Source organism: Aquila chrysaetos, chromosome 1, assembly GCF_900496995.4.
Source record: "Aquila chrysaetos chrysaetos chromosome 1, bAquChr1.4, whole genome shotgun sequence".
Lineage (NCBI taxonomy): Eukaryota > Metazoa > Chordata > Aves > Accipitriformes > Accipitridae > Aquila > Aquila chrysaetos.
Window position 1 is genome coordinate 72,075,489 of NC_044004.1, and position 24,280 is coordinate 72,099,768.

The window sequence follows — 24,280 nt, forward strand, 5'->3', positions numbered from 1 at the left end:
ACAAAAAAGATCACCTGCTTCTTCCAGATAGGAAACATGCCCAATGATACCTATTCTTCTAGGGTAATATCCAGGTTTTGATATTACTAACAGCTTCTCCATGCATACCGCTTTTTAAGTCCTGTTGAAACTCTGCAGTGTGCCAAGTCTACAACTTTGTAATAGCAGCAGCTATGGCAAACAGTAAATCTGTCCAGACTCAGGGTCTGCACCAGTGACACACTTCCCTGATCTCCTTCTGATCTCACAGCCTGCCAAACGTAAGCCAGAGCAGTCAAAATCGCTTTAGATGGCTGCTTCTCAGGTTTGGATGTGAAGTGTAATATTAATTCTTTTTCAGAAATTGATGGGAAGGGCTTTCCTGGTGATGACTGTTGTAGAAACTTTTTCTGAATCTAATATATCTATTTCACTGTCTCTTCTCAATATTACAGTAGTGACAAACTTTTCTTGGCCGCACTGTTCTCACTTCTTTTGTCCGCAAGATGTTTAGGCTGTCTGGAAATACACTCCTTTTACACTGTCATTTAAAGCTTTATTACTTACAAAAATTAGTTCTCTGATGAAAATCTGATCTTCTAAACTTAGCATGTTAGCTCTGCTAATTTAATAACTATTCTGTGCATTGTTTCTTTTACCTGGAAGTCAGGGAGGAGTGGTAGTGGTGGAGAGGTGGACCTCCAGCATGGGTCTGGTAATATAGGTGTTAAATGAGTTAAGATGGAAAGATACAACATTTAGAAAAAGATACTGAATAGCAACAGGCATGAAACTTATTCTCCTGTCTGCTGGTTTGAGCTGGGGCTTCTGCCATGGTTTTCTGTTTGCAACTGTCCTACTTCAAAGCAATAATATATTTTATGTACCTGTGTCTGTGTTATTCCCCATTGAGTTTCTCTCACTGTTCTTGAGAAATCAAACAGTTAAAAAAGATCTTTGATAACATGAACCTCTACGTGATCTATTGTTCCAAACACAAACAGTTTCTGAATGTCCTAAGCTAACATACCTTCATTTCTTCCTCAGCAATAGTCCTTTTGAAGATAAAGTATTCCTACTCTAATCAATTTTTTGGTTTGTGTGTGTGGGGGGGTTTTCCAGGTTAGTTGGCTTAGAAGTCATAAAGTGTCCTGAAACAATGGGAACTACCCAAGATATACTAGAAGCTCTGCTAGCCTACTGATGGCTAGTAGTTCTTCAAACACTGAATTTCACTGCAGAAATTCAGAGCTTACCTCAGAGCTGGACAGTGTATCACGGCGACTGTCATGAGTCAATGAAAAGCTCATCACTGGTAAAACTTATCTACCTTTATGTTTGCTCATACAGATTCAGATAACTTTCATGGCTCCATAATATATGTAAAATAAAAGTCTTTGGTAAGGATGAAGTGCTGGCTGAATTGCTAGCATGCTAGGATGGCTGACTTCAAAACAAATTCCCATTGAATACTTCATTCATCTGCCAAGGAATTATCCCAAACCTGGCCTAGAACACAATGATTTGTGAGCTTCAAATTTGAGAGGAAGCCGTACTGTAGATTAGGACTAATTCAAAGCCTCCTTAAAATTCTCTTTTGCTTTTACCCACAGGCTAACTCAATTCTTCTTCCCTCTGGCCAGAATGCATGCCAGTGAAGGAAAAATTTATTTCCTGAAACCATGCTGCCTTCAGCAATTTCAAATAGCTCTAAATTACGTGTAAGTATCTCATTTCTTATTGATATTTCTCCTTTAATGTTATTAAGTACATCGGTCTGCACTACTCATTTAGGATTTTTTTTTTTGTAAATATCAGTTCTAAATTGCTAACCCTGTTTGGGCACTTATTGTTATTCAGACTATCAAGGAGTAAGCAAGTATCAAAAAGTTCTTGTGTTCTTTTCTCCTCAGTCCTGGCTTGTGATTTACGCTGAATTTATAAAGCCTTGCAAACTTCAGATACTTTTAATGGTCTGTCTGCTTTAGCATTATCATAAAACCTTTTAACATTTCACCTTTGCATTCTTCAGGATGTGACTTTAGCTTTCTCTGGAAGTACTGAGACAAGAATTAATTCTGCCTCCCCAACAATATCAAATTTCTTTGTCACCAGCGTCCTACTTTTGTTCTGTAATGCTCCTGTTAATGTCTATCTTGATAGTTTGCTTATCTACGTACAGAATTTCAGAATGTAGATGAGAGGACCTGGGAACAACTCCACGTATGCGTTCAGGTCTAACAGTATGAGGTATGCTTAGTAACCCATGGTGCGTATGCAAGTTTTTGCACACTTTTGCCGTTCATATAAATGCAACATGTCTCTATTCCATGGTACGCGTCATAATTTGGGTATTTATTACTAAGTATGAAAGAGTGATGCTGATCAGCCATTCTTGCAATGCCCCTTGACTAATGTCTTGAATTTTTTTCATCTACATTTTTCCCACTAGCTGGGGACTTTCACCTTCAGATCTTCCTTTTCAACTGTAAGAAAAGAATAGTGCCAATATTGATCTAAATCTGAACATAATTCAGTATTTGAGTGTCTCCTTATTCCTTGCATTAAAGTTCGTTGGGCCAGGATTTAGAGTTTGGTAATGTTTGCAAGTTAAAAATGGAGACATTACAAGTGTCCTCTCTAATGTAGCAGTTAATGAAACATGACTGTTCTTCTAAAAATCACTTTGTTATTACTAAATTCAGCTTATAATTTCCTTTATATATGGTATCGTGATTAAAAAAATCCCTAATGTATAATTTTTTCAAGGTTTTCTTGCTCCGTTGTTCATTCTTTACATACCGATTTTCCAGAAAGAAAATAGCTGACCAGCTGACTACACAAATGAAAATGGAAAAAAAAAAAAAAAATTATTGTTAAAGAAAATACGCTGCATAAAAGAGAAGTTCCTCATGACTTCTCCCTTATGCCGCTTATCCCTTTTTCCTGTCTCCAGAATCATCCTTTAATCCTACTTTTACATTTTCCTGAAATAAAAGCCTCAAAAGTTGCTGTAATATGGGAAAGTGTCAGCTCTAATAACACATCTCTTTGGGATACAGTAGTCTTTCTTTCTCTTCAGAGGAATATAATCTAGTCTTTTATTAATAATACAAGTTATCTGCAGAAAGAGATGCTAAGGAGAACTGAACTTTCTTCTCTGTTTTGAATTCACTTTGTTAAAAAAGGTAAATTCCAGGATTATGCCTGTCATCCAAATAATCAAAATCTCATTTTCTCTACTTCACCACAATATCATCTAAAGCTGGATTTGCCTCCCCCATCTTATATAAATTTTATGTTTCTTACTCATGCATTATTCCTATAGCCTGGACTGATAAATTTGTAGTCTTTGCTGTAACACTAAGGTTTTCTTGCACCAATTCTTTAAGAATCTTAGGGTTTTCCAGTTACTCCTATTTGAGCACGTACAGTTCGGAGTGTATCCTTTTTGGATGCAGTCATGTCTGTTTTCCAGCTCCTCATTTGTATTAGCCCTCCTGACTTTGTCCTTATATTTAAAGAATTTGCCCCCATACAGCAGTCCACTGGGAGGATTGGAGTTCTGACTTCGTACATCACAGTAGACCAATAACATCTGCTTTCTGTCCTCCACTCATCTAATTATTCAGAAATTAATCTGATTCTATTATAGTATGTAAACATATCAAAAGCATGTGCATGATTTAGGGGTCTAATTTGTATTCTCATAATTGATGAAGCTGTCAGGCCTAGATTTTTTTTTAAAGGTATTAAATGTCTAAATATTTAGCTCAGCTGGTATTTCAATTGTGTCTAGGTGCCCAACTCATTGATTTCAGTGTACTTTCAAAGTTTCCTGCAGCAATCATTCAGATTATTGGACATTTAAGCATCTTTCAAAAATCTTGCCTTTGAAAGCTGGAACTTCAGAGTTTGCTAAGGCATTTCTGAAATTTCTACCAATTCTCTTTGGTTTAGTGAAAAATCACTGCACAGTAAAATTACTTTGTTTGCTTCTGCCAAGAAACCTGATTAATTCCCTTTTCTTTTAAGAAATATTTAGAAAATAAATCATTATTGATTCTATACAACTTAATATCAGGTTTTACCTAAAAAATCTTCTCTTAAATGCTTCTTCCTGTGATTCATGTCTCTGTTTTGGATAATGAGTACAGTATTGGAAGGTTTTAAAAAAATAAATCTAACACATCTTGTTATACAGATCATATCAAGAATATACTCTCTGACTGAATATTATCAGGAAATCAACTGCCAAAGCAATAGATGATAGCAGGCATAGCAGTGAAATTCTCAAAATAAAAAGAAGAAAACTATACATTAAAATAAAGCTGCGACAAGCCCCACAAACCAGATGAAAGACTAAGGGCCAGAGTTTTTTTGTTCTTTCCCTCTCAGAGAGGTTAATTATTTTTCAGCTTTGGCAGAAAAAGTACTGCTGAATGTGAGTGCATGTCTAGGGAAATGAGGTGAGTGTTAGCCAAATGAATATTATGTACTGATAAATCAATATGAAAATGAATTACAGAAGCTCTTCCATAAGTGTAATCCATCTTACTTTTAAAATCTTCTTCAAGTTTATGCACTGCTGTTCATTAGGTCTTTCACCTGAAGAGAGGAGAGTGGCCCTGTTTTCACTACTCCTTTCCATGACTCATTTACCCACATATTGACCGATGTCTACACAGTGCTGATTTACGCAGATGCTCCTTTCCCGGCATTGGGAGGGAGAGAATAGATTAGAATAAAACAGGGGTTTGAAAGTTCGTCTTTATGACCTGGGAACCGGATTTGTTTTGTTTTTCTTCACAAATTCTTATTTGTGAAAGTTTTTGAGGGTTGTGATTTACTTTCATTTGGTAAGCAAGTGAAATAAAAACAAAATCTTTCAAATGTTTTGAGAAATGGGACAGAACAGAAGCAGGTGTTCTTTCTGTGGCCAAAATTTTCTGGATGACCTTGGTCTTCAGACAGGTTTTCATTTAGAGTTTTGTCGAGACAAACAGGTTCCAGTAACTGTCTTAATTTAGGTGAAACAGCATATTTTGCCAAAACTATGATTAGTTGAAAACATCCTGGCCAGCTCTAGCAGGAACACAGAAATTATACTATGTTGTTAGGCTGGTTTGCAGTCTGCTGACTTCAGTATGCTTTTATGTTGTTTAAGCATCTGCACAAGAAGCGTGCTGCTGCTTCGAGCTCAAATCGTCAGGAAAGCAAAGGAAGAAGCTGCAGCTTCTCATCAGGTCCTTTCTTCCTCTGTCCTGCCAGGTGGCTGCCTCTGTTCTGCTGCTTCCAAGGATTTCTCTCTCTCTTTTCTGTACTGCCAGCTGCTAATTGATCCCCCTGCAGCATTTTCCCCAGCTTCTTCTCTTCACTCTTCACTGGCCTCAAACATTGATCCTGGGACCCCTTTCTGCTGGTCACCTGAAGCATCCAGACAGCTACGGTCCAGGCAGCACTGTCTGCTTCTCCTGCTCCCCTCATCCCAGAACTGTTTTCTTCCATAATGCACACTCTGGAGATGCCCCACATCTTGGTGAAGGCTCTCCTCTTTTCCATACCTTCTCTTGTTTTGAGCTCAGACACTGCTAATCCCCAGGACTGCGCCCACCGTTTCTTTCCAGCTGGCAAGGAATTTCTCCCTCTCTTCGTCTGTTGGTATCCCGTTCCCAAAAGACACAGCTGGAGCTTGAAAGTGATAATTCAATCCACATGTCCAACAGAGGAAGGTAAACTAATAGCCCGAGCTCCTCAGTATGTTTTTGAAAATCACAGCACTTAGGGCTTTGAGTACCCTGAATATAGCCACAGTTTATCCCAGAAGCTTGCAGAAATCTGCTATCAGACGACCCAGTGGGACGAAGGTATCATTTCTTCCCAAAGCTGCAGAAACAAAATGTAGCACTTTCAGCTGCAATGCCTAATTGCGAACATTCAAAGCATTAAATATTTTGACAGCTGGAGGAGAAAACATGTCCTGGAAATGTCCAGGATTGTTATTCATAAAGTGATGCAACGAGTAGAAAATCTAGTTACTTTAATATATAAAAAAGTGAAACATTGCATTTCCTGACAGAATCTAAATAACCTCTTCCCTTGGAAAGGAAAAAGGGCAAGTGAAAGAAATCCTTTCTAGATGGTTATTACGTAATGACAAAACGCTCTGATAGCCTCTCTGTTAGACTGATCTGAATAACACTCGAGCCAGACAAGACTTCCCCTGACTTTAAGGGTCTTTGGATGAGGCTCTCAACCATCTAGAAAAGAGAGCTTGACATTTGCATGCAATGAATTACCCACTCTTGACTTTACGCTGTTCCAATCTTAACCGACTTCCCTTACACACACACACACACGAAGTGCTTGCGCTGGCTGCTAGCACAAAGAGGTTGGTCCGTGTAAGGTCCGGCTTCCTCCTCCCCATTCCAACACACAAGGCTAATGAACAGGAGGAGCACAGGCCAGTTTTTATCTAGAAATGATCGTGAGGAAAAGGACTTACACAATCGAGACACCTAGAAATGCATTTGCTACAACCAGCTGTCTAAGTAGAGTAAGTATAACACAGCCCCACAAGAGAGAAGATGCTTAAACTTTGAGCATCTGATGCTATGCCTTTGACTTACTTCACTGTGCTGCTTTGCTGAGTGGAAAATCTAGTTACTTGAATGTATAAAGAAAATGAAGACTTATATTTCATGACAGAATCTAAATAACATCTTATCTGTCCAAGTGAAAATCATGTCCATTACACTAGAATGGTTATGTACATCATCCTTCTAGTTTACATTGTTAGAGTGCTTTTACATCAAAGATGTCATTTTGTCTTCCATCAGACATCCAGGGGTTTCTCCTGCAGCCTCTCTCTCCTCCCGCTCTGCCCTCACTGCTCATTCTTTTACTACCAGCTACTACAAAATCGTAGCTATATTTTCTGAGCTGTTTTTCATAGGTTGGAGTAAAATATATTTCTAACATGAGTAAATTTTTCATTTAAAAACATATAAAAGATATTTCTTTATTCAGAAAACTGTCTGAACTTAGAGCAGCAAGTGTATTATTAGAAGCAAGGTTTCACCATAAAAGCTTTAAATGGCGTCTTAAAGCTTTTTAAATACAGTGTGTTGTCTTTGCGGCTCTGTAAATCACTAGCCTGTTAGAGGTCAAAAGATTATCATTTAGAGAAAGGTTTCATTCTTTATGAGGGAAACTGGTAAACCAAAGCTATATAAATAAGCTGTCTGCCCTGAGACTTAGTCATGTGGCAAAATATATCTTTGCTGTCAAACGCAGAGATGCTAATATGAAGACAGCATCTATGTTTTCATGCGGTGCTCATGGATGGTAGCATTTTGTTTATTGTGACAAAGTGAGGCTGGTGGATCATATATATTCTTAATGCTCCTAACTCTTTATCCAGAAAGATCAAGAATTTACAGCAGACTACCTACCGTGGTGAGGTACATGTAAGAAGGAAGCATTTCTCTGAGTCAATAAACACCCGCTCGACTCATTCAAAATTTCCTTGGTTTATATGTTTGATCTTGGGATAAGTACAGCATTCCAGTAATGTGATTCAAGTAGTATTATCTTGCTATTTCTTATTCATCTTCTCAATCTTTAGTTCGTCATAACATAGGTTTGTAGTAAAATTGCCAGTGTACCTGCAGAAATGTGTGTATGTGTACATATATTTCAAAGGACCTGGTTGTGAAATAAGTCTCTCGAGTGCAAGGTATACAGTGGTATCAATATGTTTCTATGTTAACCTCTAACAAAATCGTAATGAATTAACCTCAAGCACGGCAGCTTGGATCCTTGACTGTCCAACAGCTTCGACAGTCAGCAACACTGTAATTAGGATTTAAGAATACGGAAACGTAAGCAGCTGCAATTTGTAGCGCAGACTTCCAGGTCCTTTTAAAACTCCCCTTAAAACCCCAGAACTGGGATGAATGGAAATGCCTGACTCCTATGAGCATGTAGGCACATGAGTAGAGGGAACCCTTTCCATGGCAAAACATGCAGGCATTAATTTATATTTTTAGCCTTTTTTCATACGCTGGCGGCTTAATGCTGAAAGAAAGTTTTCATTATCTGAGTTGATAGCTAACAGTCAAAGTTGTTCTCTTGTCTCTGTATCTTTCAGTGACTGGGAAACTGATTTATAACAATACATGGATGCACTGAATTAGAAAAGACAGTTTTAGAGCAGTGACATGTTTTTTTTCCTACAGTGCACACTCCACTGAGATATGTCAAACAGGCTGTAGGAGAGCTGCGTGCACTTGGAAAGGTTCTTCTGTCCACTCTTTCTTTTTCTTCCTTCCCTTTTCCACTTGGCCTTTTGCCTCCTCTGATTGCGACCGGAGAACGGCTCTGCGAGCCAGAGGGCAAAGGGGAAGGGGCCGAGGTCTTTCTCTGAGGTTAAAAAGGGCACAGCAACTGGTGAGCTCAAATCCCGGCTCCTGAATCGAGCTGAGCCCATCAGCTCAGCAGCACAAACAGCTTTCTCTGCTTTGCGGCTTGGCGATTCAAGATCTTATCCAAATTTCACCCTAAAGCAGCTCTAACAGGCTGTAAGGGCTTTGAACTTACACCCAGACTTGCTTTCACTTCTGAAATTTCCAGGAAGGATTGGATGATTTCTTAGTGATACCTAAGTGTCCTGAACTGCTGTTTCAAAGATTGTTTCCTAATCAAAATGTCCATGCGCGTTTATAAACCTAACACCAGTTCTCCAGGCTGAGATAAGGTCATTTGCAAGCCAGACTTTATATGCCATTTTAATTATTTTATTTAATGAAATTTCAGAGACGCTATTTAATCGCACTAAGCTGTGTATTCAATTTGATTTGCAAATCTAGGACAATATTCCTTTCCTACCCAGTTGTACTCATATAGAATAAGCACATCCCCTGCAGCTTTGGATACTAAACACATTCCTACCACTGAAACATTTTTCACAGCTGTGCCACTGTGTCCAGAATGCGAACGGAAATTTCTTTCATACTTTTATAAGCTTTCAAATCCCATGAGTGGTGTATACCTTTCTAGCCCAAATGTCTTTTACTTTTGCTAAACAGAGAAGAAATAACAAGGAAAAATTTCCTGTAAGATGCCACAGTACGCATCTGTCTGCAATGAGGTGAACCCAACCCAAATATAAAATGGCTGTTCCCTCCAGGAGGCCCTTATGGAATACAGCTCAGTGTGCAAAAAGCACATTTTTATACACCTATATGCCATATGCAGAAGTTTCTGACATAGACAAAATTGTTACATTCAGGACATATTTTGTCACAGGTGTCCACCTGACTGGATGAATGAACTTAGCCTTTCCGCATACAAATATAGGCACAATAACATCTAAGAAAATAGCCCTTGGATCTGATCTGCCATTGAGGTCACATCCTTTCATAACTGTTTGGAAACTGTATGCTGTTCCTGGGGACTGCTAGAAGAAAATCATGAGATTTCTGAGCAAAATTTGGGCATAAACATTTGAAAAGAAAAATGACAGCTTCTTCTGTTTGCCAGTGACAAAATTGGAGTTCCTTAAAAAAATAATGAAAAATAGCTTACAAAACAAATGTAGCTTTATTGGCTTCATTGTAATTTAAAAATGTAACTTTTAAAAAATTAATTTAAATATAGTGTTGATTATATATGTGTGTGTCTATGTGTATACACCTATTCATATATACATATCTACAAAAAGGGTAATCGTAATGGATTATCTTTTTGTTAGCAAATTTGCAAAATTGCAGAACCACAAAATAAGTGTGGTTTAGGTGAGGAAGAGTATGCAATGTTCAGAAATAACATTTATGTTCAGTCAAGCAACTGTGTCAGGAGTTTGCATGAGTAAAATCAAAATTGTCAGGTCAATACAGTAGTTTTTATATAATGAAACAACTGAAGTAATAATAATTATTACAATAATTATTATTATTTATTACTGACATTTGTTTTGATTTTCCACAATAATGAAAATAATTCACCATGAAATTTCACCTAGCAAGGTTTTGCTGAGAAGATGTTTTATAACACAACTGAACGCAAAGAGTTAAGATCATACTTACTTATGATTCAGTCAGTAAATCAGTATTTTTGGACAGGCTCCAACTGAATGTAACAACTTCAAATGCAATCAATTCCAGCAATGTATTTCAAATCCTACTTTTTGTTCGTATCTATTATATTTTTTCATTTTCTCATAATTTCTCTCTTTTTCTTTTTTTCTAGGAAGTAAAATAAAGGTTTTCAAATCCAGAAGTCCTCCACTCGCTGCATGTTTTTCTCTGAGGAAATTATTGCTTTTTAATCTGCCATTCATCTCATCCACATAGAAACAAAGTGGATTTTCAGGTCAGATACCTCTTTTACAAATCAATAAGGTGTCGTTGAAAAGTTGAATTTGAAAAGTATAGCAAAAATATACGTATGTGACTTCTGTGTAAATGAGGTACTTACATGTGTACAATATTGAGGGACATTTGAATCCTTCTTCACCATCAGACCCCAAGTGGGTTTTTGGCTGGGCTGTGCAAGTGATGGAATTGAAATCTTATTGAATTCACATTTTTGTCAAGGAGATGTGCAGAGTGATTTTCTTTCAGGCAACTTATTCCTTGAGGTTAAATACATCCACGTATATAAAGAAATTAGGTCATACTTCATTAGGTTTAACAAAAATATAATTAGCAAAAAGCAAGCTTTCTAAAAGGCTATAGAAGTGCCACTGCGAGGCTCCAAGCACCTGGGCAGCGTGAACAAGATTCAGCTGTGTTGTGGGAATTAGTTTTGAATCATAATAATGAAAATGTTTTTTTGGAATTGATCTGGAGTATAAATAATTGATTTTTCAAAAGTAAAGCTTTTATAAATGCAGGAAAAAAACCCTCCTGTTTTCATTTTAAAAGGAATCAATTATTATAATTGAGCTACAAAGACTGAGCTGGTATTTAAGTAATGGGAGTTTTCACAAGCGGATCACTCCAAAGACAAACATCAGGCTGGCCAAGAAGACATTGGGCCGCTTTGAGGATTTTTTTCCTATGCAGTATAAGCTTTGCAACACAGCTGTCCATTGCCAGGTTTAACCATTACGTGGACTAAAGAGGTGGGAACTGGCTACTGCTGCCGACGCATTAAATGTCCTTCATTTCTCTTGATCATTTGTACTTGTTTGGCTGCAGCCAGCTCATGAGGCATTTTGGCATTGAAGCTATTTCCACACTATGGCATTTGTTTCCGTTTGGCTCTAAACTTGCTCCAGTTGAAACTCGTTCCCTGGTTTTCTGCTGCTCATAAATGCAGTGATTCAGGAGTAGTGTAATGATATATATTTTTAAAAAACGCTGACTTATCAAGTCTGATTTTTTTTTTTTATGTCGATGTGTTGGTTCTGAAAACATTTTCTGATCAAGACTAGACTCCATACTAAAACATTTAAGCATCTGTATTTCTATGAATATCTTAACTTCATGACTTTACTCATCCTTCCTGAGATGAAGACCTGAAATGTCTCCCACTTGAAAGGCAAATTTTATTTGTATGTATATAATATATATGTATATACATATGTATACATATATGCACATATACCTATAGACACGTTTCCCCATGCAAATGAAAGATGAACCTTGATATAATCTACAAATAATTCTTACGTCATGGGCAGATCCCTGTACAAGAAATATGACATGATTCATATGCTCTAATAGATTTAACCTCCAAGTAGTGAAGATTTTTCAATCTTTTGAAGAAGAATTTTATGCTGTTAACAAAATACATTTAGACTGGGTAAACTTACTTCCTTTCCTTTTTCCCTTTGCCCCTTTTCCCCCCCTTTCTCCCCCTTTCTCCCCTTTTCTCCCCTTTTTCTCCCCTTTTCCTCCCCTTTTTCTCCCCTTTTCCCCCCTTTTCTCCCCTTTTTCTCCCCTTTTCCCCCTTTCCCCCTTCCCCCTTTTTCTCTCCCCCTTTTCCCCCCTTTTCTCCCCCTTCCCCCCTTTTCTCCCCCTTCCCCCCTTCCCCCCTTTTTCCCCCCTTTTCTCCCCTTTTCCCCCCTTTTCTCCCCTTTCCCCTCCTTTCCCCCCTTTCCCTCCTTTCCCCCTCCCCCCTCTTTCCCTTCCCCCCTCTTTCCCTTCCCCCCTCTTTCCCTTCCCCCCTCTTTCCCCTCCCCCTCTTTCCCTTCCCCCTCTTTCCCCTCCCCCTCTTTCCCCTCCCCCCTCTTTCCCCTCCCCCTCTTTCCCCTTCCCCCCTCTTTCCCCTTCCCCCCTCTTTCCCCCTTCCCCCTTTTCCCCCCTCTTTCCCCCTTCCCCCTTTTTCCCCCCTCTTTCCCCCTTCCCCCTTTTCCCCCCTCTTCCCCTTCCCCCTTTTTCCCCCCTCTTTCCCCTTCCCCCTTTTCCCCCCTCTTCCCCTTCCCCCTTTTCCCCCTCTTTCTCTCTTCCCCTTCCCCCTTTTCCCCCTTTCTCTTCCCCTTCCCCCTTTTCCCCCTCTTTCCCCTCTTCCCCTTCCCCCTTTTCCCCCTCTTCTCTCTCTTCCCCCTTTTCCCCCTCTTTCTCTCTTCCCCCTTTCCCCCTCTTTCTCTCTTCCCCCTTTTCCCCCTCTTTCTCTCTTCCCCCTTTTCCCCCTTTCCCCCTTTTCCCCCTTTCCCCCTTTCCCCCTTTCCCCCCCCTTTTCCCCTTCCCCCTTTTCCCCCCTTTCCCTTCCTTCCCCCCTTTTCCCCCTTTCCCCTTCCCCCATCCCCCTTTTCCCCCTTTCCCCCCCTTTTGCTCCCTCTTCCCCCCCTTTCCCCCTCCCCCTTCCCCCTTCCCCCCCTTTTGCTCCCTCTTCCCTCCTTTCCCCCCCTTCCCCCTTTCCCCCTTTCCCCTTTCCCCCCTTTTGCTCCCTCTTCCCCCTTTCCCCCCCCCCCCCCCCCCCCCCCTTTCCCCCCCCTTTCCCCCCTTTCCCCCTTTCCCCCTTTCCCCCTTTCCCCTCCTTTCCCCCTTTCCCCCCTTTCCCCCTTTCCCCCCCTTTCCCCTTCCCCCCCTTTTGCTCCCTCTTCCCCCCTTCCCCCCTTCCCCCCCTTTTGCTCCCTCTTCCCTCCTTTCCCCCTTTCCCCCTTTCCCCCTTTCCCCCCTTTCCCCCCCTTTCCCCCCTCTTCCCGCTCTTCCCCCCTTTTCCCCTTTTCCCCCTCTTTTTCCCTCCTTTCCCCCTTTTCCTTTTCTTGCAACACTAATTGACAAAGCAAAAAACTTTCGAATAAGGTATTTTCTTGACTTGTGGGCTCTTCCCAAATGTTTCACTGCTCAAACCTTGCTCTTTCCTGCTTCAAACTTTCATAACTCGGATGGGAATTAATGAGCCCCACGTGTCCTGGCTCCCAGCATATGGTCCTCTGCATCAGCAGAATCACCCTGCTCCTCTGTGCAGGGCCATGAAAAATTACATCCTTTCTCAGTACCTTTGTCAAGTCTTTTTTTTTCTGCTGTTTATACTCTGAGGATTATATTTGCCTGTCAGCTGGCCCTGAAAAAGGTACACTGAATTCAGAGCACAGCAAATTCCCTGTGTAGCTATAAAGACAGTAGACAAAACAGGACTGCAGCGCTCCGTTCTCTCTTCACTTCCCATAAGTATGATACCAAGATCAAAGTTTTAGACTTGCTAAAGCCCTCTGCAGAAATTACCCATTTTACCAAAGGATCTATTCCCCTTTTCGCTAACAAAATTACAAGTGAGAAAGCCCCAGGTGTGGCGCCCACTTTGAATGGAAGTAGTTCTGTGGAACAATCAAGAATCTATTTAATTTTAGAAAGGTGTATGTGTATAGATGTATGTATTCACACATATAAACTACTTTTAAGCTGTCTCAGGAAACATATGACAATGAGCAGCAGAGAAGCAGCAAAAGCAACTCATCTCATAAAGCAAAAAATTAGAGTAAGGCATCTAGATTAAATACAGTGATAATGATGGGAAAAGGAAAAAAAATTTTCCTCAAATCTCAAAGACAAGATTGATATATAGATTTTTCATATGGATTTTCCATACCAAGGTAGATGTCCATATCTAGCTATGTAGGTATTCTCTGTTACTGCCATAGTAATTGCTTGTAGCATTTGTGTGCCGTAACAACCCTATAAGCCACGTAACAGGCTGTGATTCACTGAAGTAATTTAGCAAAAGAGATTGGCTCAGGGAATGGTCAGTGGCTTTACTAATTTTTTATACTTAAAAGGATATGGGGAAATTCATGCGGGATAGGAAAAAAAGTCTAGTTAGTTGGGAAAGAAGTATTCCTTCTTAGGGACTGTTTAACCTGTACAAACCATAAGCCAAACAAATAAAGGTAATCCTATTTCTTTCACGATTTGATTAGTTACAGAAACAGATATCTTAAGGACAATTTTCTTTGATTGTTAGGTGATAACTGAGTGTATCAGACACTTCAGTATTAACTCGATAAAGCAGAAAAAACTGCTGCCAGAACCAACTCAACCATCAATTTTGGGAGCTATCTCAGATCATATCAGTTGCCAAATATGCGCACTCTACTTGCCTTATGCAGCATACAGCATTCAGAAGCAAGGCCCCATCAGGGAAAACACTTAGGACTGAGAGATAACTGTAAGGCTGCATGTTTGCAGGCTTGGATTTGTTTGTCAGTCCCTCCCCACTGTAATAAGTGGTACAAATACTGTGAGAGCAATTTTGCATAATAACACAGAGTCAGCTTTAGAAATGGTATGTGCCATGTAGTAAGGTAGACATACCAACTGGGAGCCTGAGAACTGAAAACTGCTATAATGTAGTATTTTTTTTAGTTTTTAACGAAAAAGTAACTTTTGGGGGAACTTTTGGTAGGAAGGATGGGACAAAGACAACATAATAGCACTTGTCTGTTAGCAAAGTCAGGCTGACTTTATAGGATTCATATGCAAATTTATATAGGTCTTTAGTTCAAGGCTGACTTTTTTTTTTTTTCCTCTTGGGGTAGTTATGATTCTTACTTTAAATATGCAGTGTATGCGTTTGATTCAAAATACACCAGGCTTTCACGGTTTTACAATGTTAGGAAGAAAGCACATGTAATAAAATCCATAAATGATAAAATTATTATATTTTGCCAATAGATTTTACAGTAGGTTGGTTGCCCTGCAAAATACTGATGATGAGATGTCAGATAAGTGCGCTCGCTCCTTCTCCTCTCTCTGTCTCTCACTATTTGTGTATACATACAATGACAAACCTGATAATCTCCATGGTGCTCAGCTCCATGAAACTCATTTCACAATTCTTCCATTGTGGAAGATCTGTTAAAAAAAAGTAACCATTTTTCTGTTGTGATTTTGGGGCACCATAAATTAAACCTGGTAAAAGAGATCAGAGCTAGTAATTTTCAAAGGGAAATATCTCTGAAGTGTCCTTCTGATTTCGTAAATGTGTGAATCATACGACTATGGATATAGCTCAGCTGAGAACAGAGGTCAATCATTTCAGTCTCATTGCCATATGGATGGGGCTTATATAGGTTCAGGGGTTTTTCCCTTTTTTACTTCGGTGACAAGACATTTTTCTTTTTTTAGGTGGGTTATTGCTCTTAGAGTGCAAACACCTATTTTGTGGTTCAAGGAAATAAATCGATTTATAAAAAATGGAGTTCCCTTCAGTTACAGTTGCTTATGACAAGTGAGAGGTGAATGTGGCCCGCGTCAGGAGTCATATACTGAAAGAGAGTTTATCTCCTTCTTTTAATCCTGTTGAAAGGAGGGACTTGTGCTGCCCAGGCACTCGCTGGTGACAGCAGAATTTGGCCCACTAGCAGATATTTTGAGAGGCGGACTTTACAGAGGCAATCAGGTCAGTTAATACATACAATCCAGGTAAACCAGAAACCCAGTACTTCCTTCTGCAGCCTCCAGGTTTTCATCTCACTCCAGTTAACTGAAGGGTAAAAAGGAGATGGCCCTTGTCATCCGCCAAAGCCAGAGACAGTCCACCGAGCTCCCTAATGTCACAAGCAAATCAAACCATGTTGAGCCATCAGACACTAATAAACTGAAACGAAGCTTGAGGAGGAGTTATGAGAATAACGTCTGCTCGAAGGACTAGTTATGGATCATAACCATGCTGAATTACTAACGGATCAACTGCTTTTCGTGGTTGAATGCTGTTTGACTTGGATGGATGGCACAAAGAGAATATGAACAGAACTTAGTTGAGAGGATAGATAAACTCTAACTTCCAAAATGAAACCCTTAAAATATTATTCGCTGCAGATGTGGGACATCCGTATGATCTATGAGTTTCCTTTAAACTCGATCTGGATGCAGTGATACGCACTTTGCTGAAATTAAACCATTAACTCATCTGTTCACACAGATACCCGAGTCAAGAGACTTCATCCTTCTCAGGCTCAGATCAACAAAGAGGTGGGAGTTTATCTTCATTAGCTGTAAACATAAGCTGGTGTTAAAGTCAGCTTAAGAAAAGGTTCTTTGACATCCCTAAATGAGCTGATGTGATCCCTAAATGAAAATAATAATTATTTAAGAAAAAGCTGTCCACAATTGAAAAAGAAAGCACCCTGGTTTAGTTTCAAACCACAGCAGACCTGGGGAAATACACACTGTGAGCTTTCACAGCACATATGACAGGTAACATATTACTTAACTGGTTTAAAACTAGTGCAGGTGTTTTGTCTGAAGTGATCATAAAACAAAGCTAACAACAAAAAACATCAAACTTGTCAAAACACTGAGGTTTTCTTAATACATGCTTTGTGCATTTATCACTTGATGTTATAGCTTTTAGAATTCAAGTTGTGAGGGATTTTTATTGTTAGCTGTTGAACCATTTCTTTACCAAGGTACTAAAAAAAAAAGATTTGAATTATGTTATAGAAGCTATATAAAAAATTAGCATTTAAAGAATACAGGATGGCTAGGAGAAGTTCCTAGCAATAATACTAAACATTGCCATGGAGCTTAACTTGTGTAACACTTAATCCCGATAGCAATATACCAAATCCACTTAGACTCTGCCATTTATTTTTATCAAGTTTTCCTTTTATCTATATATTGAACTTCTTTAATGGAAATTATCCATATGCTGTACCATGTGTGCTTGATTTATTCTGCATTTGCTTAATAGCTTCATTTTGTGATAGAAGTCTGTGGAAGGACAAAACAAAAGACCCGTATCTTAATAGCACGGATGCCCTAAGAAAAGGCCCCCACGAACAACAATTATAAATACTTGAAAACTGCAAAAGCAGCTTATCGAGATTCATTACAAAGTTGTTCTTGTTTCTCTAAAAATGTTATACATATGTAAACACATAAATATACATACATATGTGTGTATATGTATAACCCCTAGAATTTATTTCAATGAAAAGTCTACACAGCTATATTTGGAAATTAAGTGTGTCAGTTTATGCTTTAAATTCCAGTCACGGTAGTATTACTATTTATTGTTTTAGTGAATTTATGAAAAAGAAATGCCAGCTGCCTCATTACATCATACTGAAGTGTTCCAGGATCTGTCATAGATGTTTTGGACCACAGAATTAGGGAAAAAATGTGGGTGTACCCATATTTATGTAGCCTGGTGAGAGAATGCATTCCAGTGAGTTAAGGTTATTTTGGAATAATCTTGCATATTTATTTTAATTGATGTCTGATTGAAACAAAAATCTTTCTGATGGACGAAAGCTTTACTCAAATGGCTCCGGAAAAACAGAGCACATATTTTTGCTTTATTTCTTATACACTTTACACCTTTTTGCTGGCCATAAAAAAGTTAAATTTTATAATACAAAAGCAACAGAACTCTTCCATTTGACCTAATGGGTTTCTAATGAATTTTGTGAATGCTAATATGTCCACAATACATTTCATACAGTTAAGACATAATGCAGTACTTCTAAAATGGGTCTGCGTAAATTAACTTTGAAGGGTGTCTGTGTTAGTCTTTCACCCATTAATTGCACGATGTGAACCCCCCCCAGCAGCTGATTTAAGAGTTCACCCTAGCTGATTCTTGCTGGTGGAAATTTGCCAGAACGATTACATCAACTTCCAACAAACCACATGTGCATGACAACAGTCAGCAAACAATTACTTAAAACCCTATAATATAATTTGTAATTTGACATAATAGACTCTTCTTTCAGCGTTCGCATTTCCATGACAAAGCCAGGGGAATTGGGGCAGTTCTGCAAACAAGCCTGGGCTCTGGACATGGGTGCGGGGGATGGCCCTCGTCCCTCCTCTCCGCACCGCTCCAGGCTCGCACAGCTACCGCGCTGCCCGGAATCTGGGATTAAAACCGTCACAGTCATCATTTGGGGAAGCTCACTAAAATGCCACCATTTCTTTCTTTTTAGCCCTGAGTGATGATGGTGCCCAGCTCATGTTTTGTCTAACAAGACAGCGAGGGGGTTGAGGAAAATAAACCTATAGTAATGATTTATGGAAACAATAACACTTGCTTGAGTTTTAAAAACATCTGAAAGCAAATGTCATGCCCCTGCCTTGTGCCTGCTGTAGGTGAAATTTTCCATCCTCCTGTGTTACAAAGACCTAGTAAAGGCTGAGTCTCAGGAAAGACATGTTGCGGTAAATATATTTCTACTTTAATCTAACATCCTTCAGTAAGGCCACAACTCGCTATCTATGCAATGTTCGAAAACCACAAGATTATTGCAGATTCAGACCTTGAAGCCCTTCTGTTTTCTTTGTTCAAAGACAGAGATCCTTGACGTATATTCAGGAGATAGATCGGTTTAAATTCTCTCCCTCTTTGTCCTTCCCCTCCTCTCTGCTTTTAGCCGAGTGATTTATTTGAAAAATGTGGGACTTCTCTAATTTTCCATTTATGGGCTAAGAGTTCTTTGTAGCAGTAAAAGGACATAAGGCCAGCAAGGGGGAATTATGCAGCATCTATTGTAAGGAAATGTAAAATAATTGCAGCTTTATGTGGGGTGAGTACACTTAGAGGAATGTGAAGTCTTTATCTGCAGATATGTGTTAACATTTTGTTTAGGCTATGGCTGCCAGAGGAAGATGTCGATAAACTCTTACTTTCCGTGATACCATAAGGAGCAAAAATCTCACTTTTTAGTCTGGTTTCCAAATTAACACAAAGGTGGAAAATGGACTTTTCCTGTACATAAAGCAAAAAAGAAAAGGAAAGTTTGTCAGAACTTTGCAAGTTGTTGGGAGTATGGAAGGACAATAGTAAGGCTGCGTAATATCTCCTGAATCACAGAAAAACGTTATAAGCTACTCACAGAAAGCATATGATAGCATAAAACCATAGAACGTGGTTTTCAGGAATAGGGTGACTTACACAGAAGGGGAATTCCTTATATGAATACGGAAAGTTTCTTGGTGGTGCTGTATGCAAGGCAGTTGATTTAGGCTGTTAGTAGCTATTATGTCAATTTGCTCTTCCTTCCCTGAGTGTTTCTCTGTGTGATCTGTTTTCATAGTCCCTTGGCCCGGACTCGGAGGCAGAGGAACCCGTAGGTTCAGATGAATGGTAATGAGCATTGTCAGAGAGGCAAGAAAATTGAGTCCCCACTCTGGCTGCCGGGCCGAGAGCTGCAGGAGCTAATTGTGTCAATGGTAATGAGACTGAGCAGGCAGCAGATGCTCACGTGCCTTTACAATCCAAATCCCACCAACAAATTCCTCCCACAGAAACTTTGAGGGACGTCTTGGCACCCTGGAGATGGTGATAGACCCGGTCTCAGCCACATGCCACCTGCTAGAGCCATTGTTTAAAAAAGAAGGAGGAAAAAAAGCCTATTATGATAACAAAGTTGTTTGCTGTCTCTTGCAATGACTTTATGGCACCAGTTTTACCATACTGCAGCTATTGAAAAAAAAAGAGGAACATCTGATTATTTAAAGAGAAACATTTGTATTGAGCACTGTTAACAACTTACTTGGGAAGCCGGATGTTCAGTATATGTTACATATTCTGCTGATAAACCATGCCTGCCTTTTTCCCATTACAGCTCCCACTGTGCCTGCTTCCTACAGCAGGTTTACATTTCCACATGTTTTCCCATGACATTGAAGCAGGGAGCATTTTTTTTCCCTCGTTTTTTTTTTTTCCCAGAAAAATCAAAAATAAAAGTGTAGATACCCATGTGGAGTGCTGTATAAATATTTACTGTAAAATAAAATAAACAACATATTTGGACCTTATTCACAAAGCAGGCTGGGTGGTGAATTGTGCCTGAGGTTTTGAAGAGAGGAAGGCTGTTAAGGGTCCCTTCATGACAGTCCTTTGTAACGCAAGCTTGCTAAATGCTGCAGTAGAGAGAGGTTCAGATCATTCCAGGAAACGTTTGCCCAAGAGCATCTATTTCTGGAGAAATCTGATCAAGTGTCCTTTCTTGCAGCAAGACTTTGTGTCCAGCTTTGCACTCCCGTGAGGCTCACGCTCTTCAAGACAATTTAAACTGACCCTGAAGCTGTTCAAAATCCTTCCGTGGATTGGGTTGGTTCCCATCAGCCCCAAGGTCAGAAGAAGACAAAAGTGTCTTAAAAACTCTGGAGTTGCCTCTGGCTCCACTGTGACTGTATGCAGCCGAGCTCTGGCTCTGCTGAAGATGATGGACCCTTTCCCTTCACGAGTGTCCCGACGTCCTTAGAGCATGTTGGTCACAAACAGCTGGCGGCAGTAGGTACACGTGAGTGGATCTGGATCATTTGGCTTAGGCTGTCAGTGGAAGATTGAACACATGCTTTGTTTGGTCTGAAGACACTTGAAACAGCAATTATGCTCTTTTTTTAAACTCCCAAGGGTAATGGAGAAAGTTATAGTTCCATGAAAACCTTGGGTTGAGCTGGTAATTTGACAAAGTATGTATTGCAGCCCTGACTAAATTCATATCTACACCAAACTTCAAACCTTTCCCCTACAGAAACCCCACTCCTGTGAAGAAAAGAAGTATCACAAATGCAGCTGCTCCTTCTGCTCTATTTAGACAGTAAGAGTGGCCTTGAAAATAGCATCCCATGCTAGTTAGCGTGTTGCACGGTACAAGAGCAAGACGTTTGTCAAAGCAGTAGCTTTGCAGTAGCGTGAGACACAGAAAGCTTCTCAAATTTACTCACGTAGAGTATTTCAAATTCCAGTGCGTGCCGCATATTGATTTGTTCACATCTGGTATAAAACCCGGATGTGGGAAATCCAATGCAAGTACACCAGCTTGTAAGGCTGAAAAGCAGTAAGCATACCTCGGGCAAAGAGCGCAGATGTTGCTAGTGCTTTCCTGATGGGGAAAAAGAGGTCTGGGGTCTCTGACTGCACTGGTGACCACTGCAGCCCCACCGTGGCTGCCTTATTAGGGGACAGGAGGTGACAGAGCATCTTTCTTCCTTGCTTGTCCCCAGCATATGCAATACTCAAACAGCTATCAAATAGAGATATTCTACTTCATGCTTTACCAGGAAATAACTGAACAAAATGACAAATGCATTAGAGTGATCATACAATGGAATTTCCATTAGATACCGTGCCATATTAACTAATCCTCAAAATAACTCAAAAGCATCCAGTGATATATTACAGGCATTTGTTTTTAATAGGGATTTTGTAAACCGTAAGTCTCAAGCATTTTTCTCTTTTGCACTTGGTAAAACTTTGAGAGGTAAATGTTTTATTGGTTCAGAAAGAGACTGAATATCTAGGTACAGTACTTACCATGCATGGAACCTGTATGGGTTTAACTCACTATTTATATACACAATGCTGCATTGCAAAACTGCCACGGAAATTTACTCATGTAGCAGAAAATCTGATCCCCTGCCCTTTGCCATGATGATTGATGATAATGTAAAATCTAATTTTGAACTCACTTATAAAAAAAAAAATTTCACACCCATGAGCAGGTGTATAGAATTTTGTGGTTTGATGTATTTTAATGAACGATCAGATTTTTTTTTAAGTAAGTTGAAAAAGTAAACATTCTAGATCAGGGCTCTGAACTAATTTTCTCTGTTTATTCCTACTTCTGGGTACCTGGCCTATTGTTCCAGGGCTTTGACTGGCTATTTGTTGGGGCAGGAAGATACCTTTTCCTGATACAGCTATTACCTTTACGGAATGTTTCCCAGGTGTCTCCCAGGTGCCAGAGAGTGGCCTTTGAGACTGATCATGCTGGACACTGCATAGAAGAGGCAGTGCTCTGACTGGGAACAGAAACTGTTAGGCAGGGTATCTTCAGCAGGATCACTTTAAGGTATAGGTATATATGTATATAGTTAAGGAATGGATTTTGTGGAGGTCAGGACTGATAGCATCAAGTGGATTTTTTGCTCTTCTGATTTGACTGCCAGGATTCCTGACCTCATTTTAGATCATCAGTTCTTTGCCTTTTCAGGTGAACTAGGTAACTGATGCCTGATTGAGGTACACTCTTCAGCATTCCATAGATTAAAATATATGCCCTACCTAAGGTATTTCAGCTTAATTAAGACGACTGTGATGCAGAGGTCATATTTGATAATCCAATGGCCCATTCTGCCTGTAATAGCTCTTAAAGTAATCCAGCCTCTGATGCACCTCAGTTCTGAAAAAGGTTATCGGGTGTAAGCATGAATGATGGGATAGTAGATAGGGCAAATACGGCATTAATTTGTGATGAGTTCTATAATACGGTTGTCTGTGCAAAAAAATCAGACTGAAATGCCAGCCTCTTTCCACCCATGCCACTGAACAGCATCCTACTGACCTTCGAGCAGCTTATTTGTCGGTCCAAGAGCGAGTATAAAATGGCTACGCTTGCCTACAAGGATACTCTTCACTCGGTTTGCACTCATGCTGCACCAGATGGAAATGTAAAGTAGAAAGACCAGGGAGAGCTCTGTCACTAGTTTTACTTTGGGAAACAAGCTTGTTGAAGAGGGATGGAGGGAGAGGGAGAGACAGAGAGAGAGGGAGGAAGAAAGGGAAGAGGAGGGAGAGAGGGAAGAGGGAGAGAGGAAGCCCCCCCAGTTTTGTCATTCATCGTGATAGAAATGTTCTTTTAAAATACACTTCTGACTTAGGAAGACTTGTCTTTCACATTCATTACGCAGGTGTCAAATCAAATTTTATCTTGCTATGTCTTGTGCGCTGGAGCATAGTGCATATGACATTTTGTAACATGATGCAACATAAGGCAATAAATCATACTGAAAGTGAATAAAACGTCTTTTTTTTGTGTGTGTGTGAGCGCGAGGAGGGGAATGAACCAAATGACACTGTGCTAATTTCACTGTGCTTCTACCATTGTTAAGAAAATTATTTTCTTTCTGCCCTGGCCCTGCTGAGGGACTATTTCTCAAAATAGTTCTTCAAAGTAAAATTCTCTGTCACCTATGTTTTGCATATATACTGTGCATCTAGGGGATCAGTAAGTTTTAGAAGAAAAAAATATGCTTGAGAGCTCAATAAAACTCCTCGGAGAAACAAGACAGACTTTAAAGTATATCAACCACAGAAATAAACCTACTTTCAGCTAAGTGAAAAATTAATTAATCTGCTGTGCAGCTGTGGTTTCTGAAGCAGTACTGTGGGCAAATGGAAGCGCTACTTGGAGTGCGTTTGTTTTTCTTCCTCAGGTACATCAGCTGGAGAATTCGAACGCAACTTTTGAGAAGAAAGTTGCGGTGAATAGATCCGTATTAGGTGGGAATAACCGAGATTACTCTCCAGGAGGCCAGCAGCACTCCACTCACGTGCCTAACAGCATTCACAATACCACGCTCCCTAAGAAGTGTCTGCTGGCTGCACGTGGGACTCTCCCTTTTCTTTGTAAGGGAAGTCTGCCATGTCAAAGGTGGACTGGAGTTTAAGAGACTTTCAGACAGAACTCTTTCACTGGATATGGGAGGAATCAGCCTTGGGAGTGCTGCGACTGCTCATAAGCGTCCTGCAGAAGTATCACGTCTAGAAGTGCTACGCACTTAAATATTGCCGCATCTAAACAAACACCCCCAAGATGTGTTCCTTCTCACTTGTACATTCAAATGAACGTCAGGTGAAAAAAAAAAAAAGAAAATCAAGGCTTTTCCATTACTTTAGTTCAGAATTCAGACAAGGATTATTGTGCCAATGACATTTTATCGTCATTATAAGTGTAAATGGTTAGTTGCAAGACAGTGTGGACTTAAGTGACAATGTTACATATAACCTGATGTTGCAAAATAAAATATGAATTAAAAAAGGGAAAAAAGAAACGAGGTGCTGTAATTCCTGTCTGGAGGTGTCCTGCTATCTATTAATATACAGAGTATGTCTCTGA

The 24,280-nt window shown here is 39.8% G+C and overlaps 1 long non-coding RNA gene across 1 annotated transcript; it reads left to right on the forward strand.

The window, feature by feature from the left end:
• The first annotated feature begins 1,579 nt into the window (after nt 1–1,579).
• LOC115347384 lies at nt 1,580–23,221 on the forward strand. Its single transcript, XR_003925475.1, has 3 exons — nt 1,580–1,700; nt 10,231–10,353; nt 20,390–23,221. It is a non-coding gene; the product is annotated as an uncharacterized LOC115347384 (long non-coding RNA).
• Nucleotides 23,222–24,280: the final 1,059 nt, after the last annotated feature.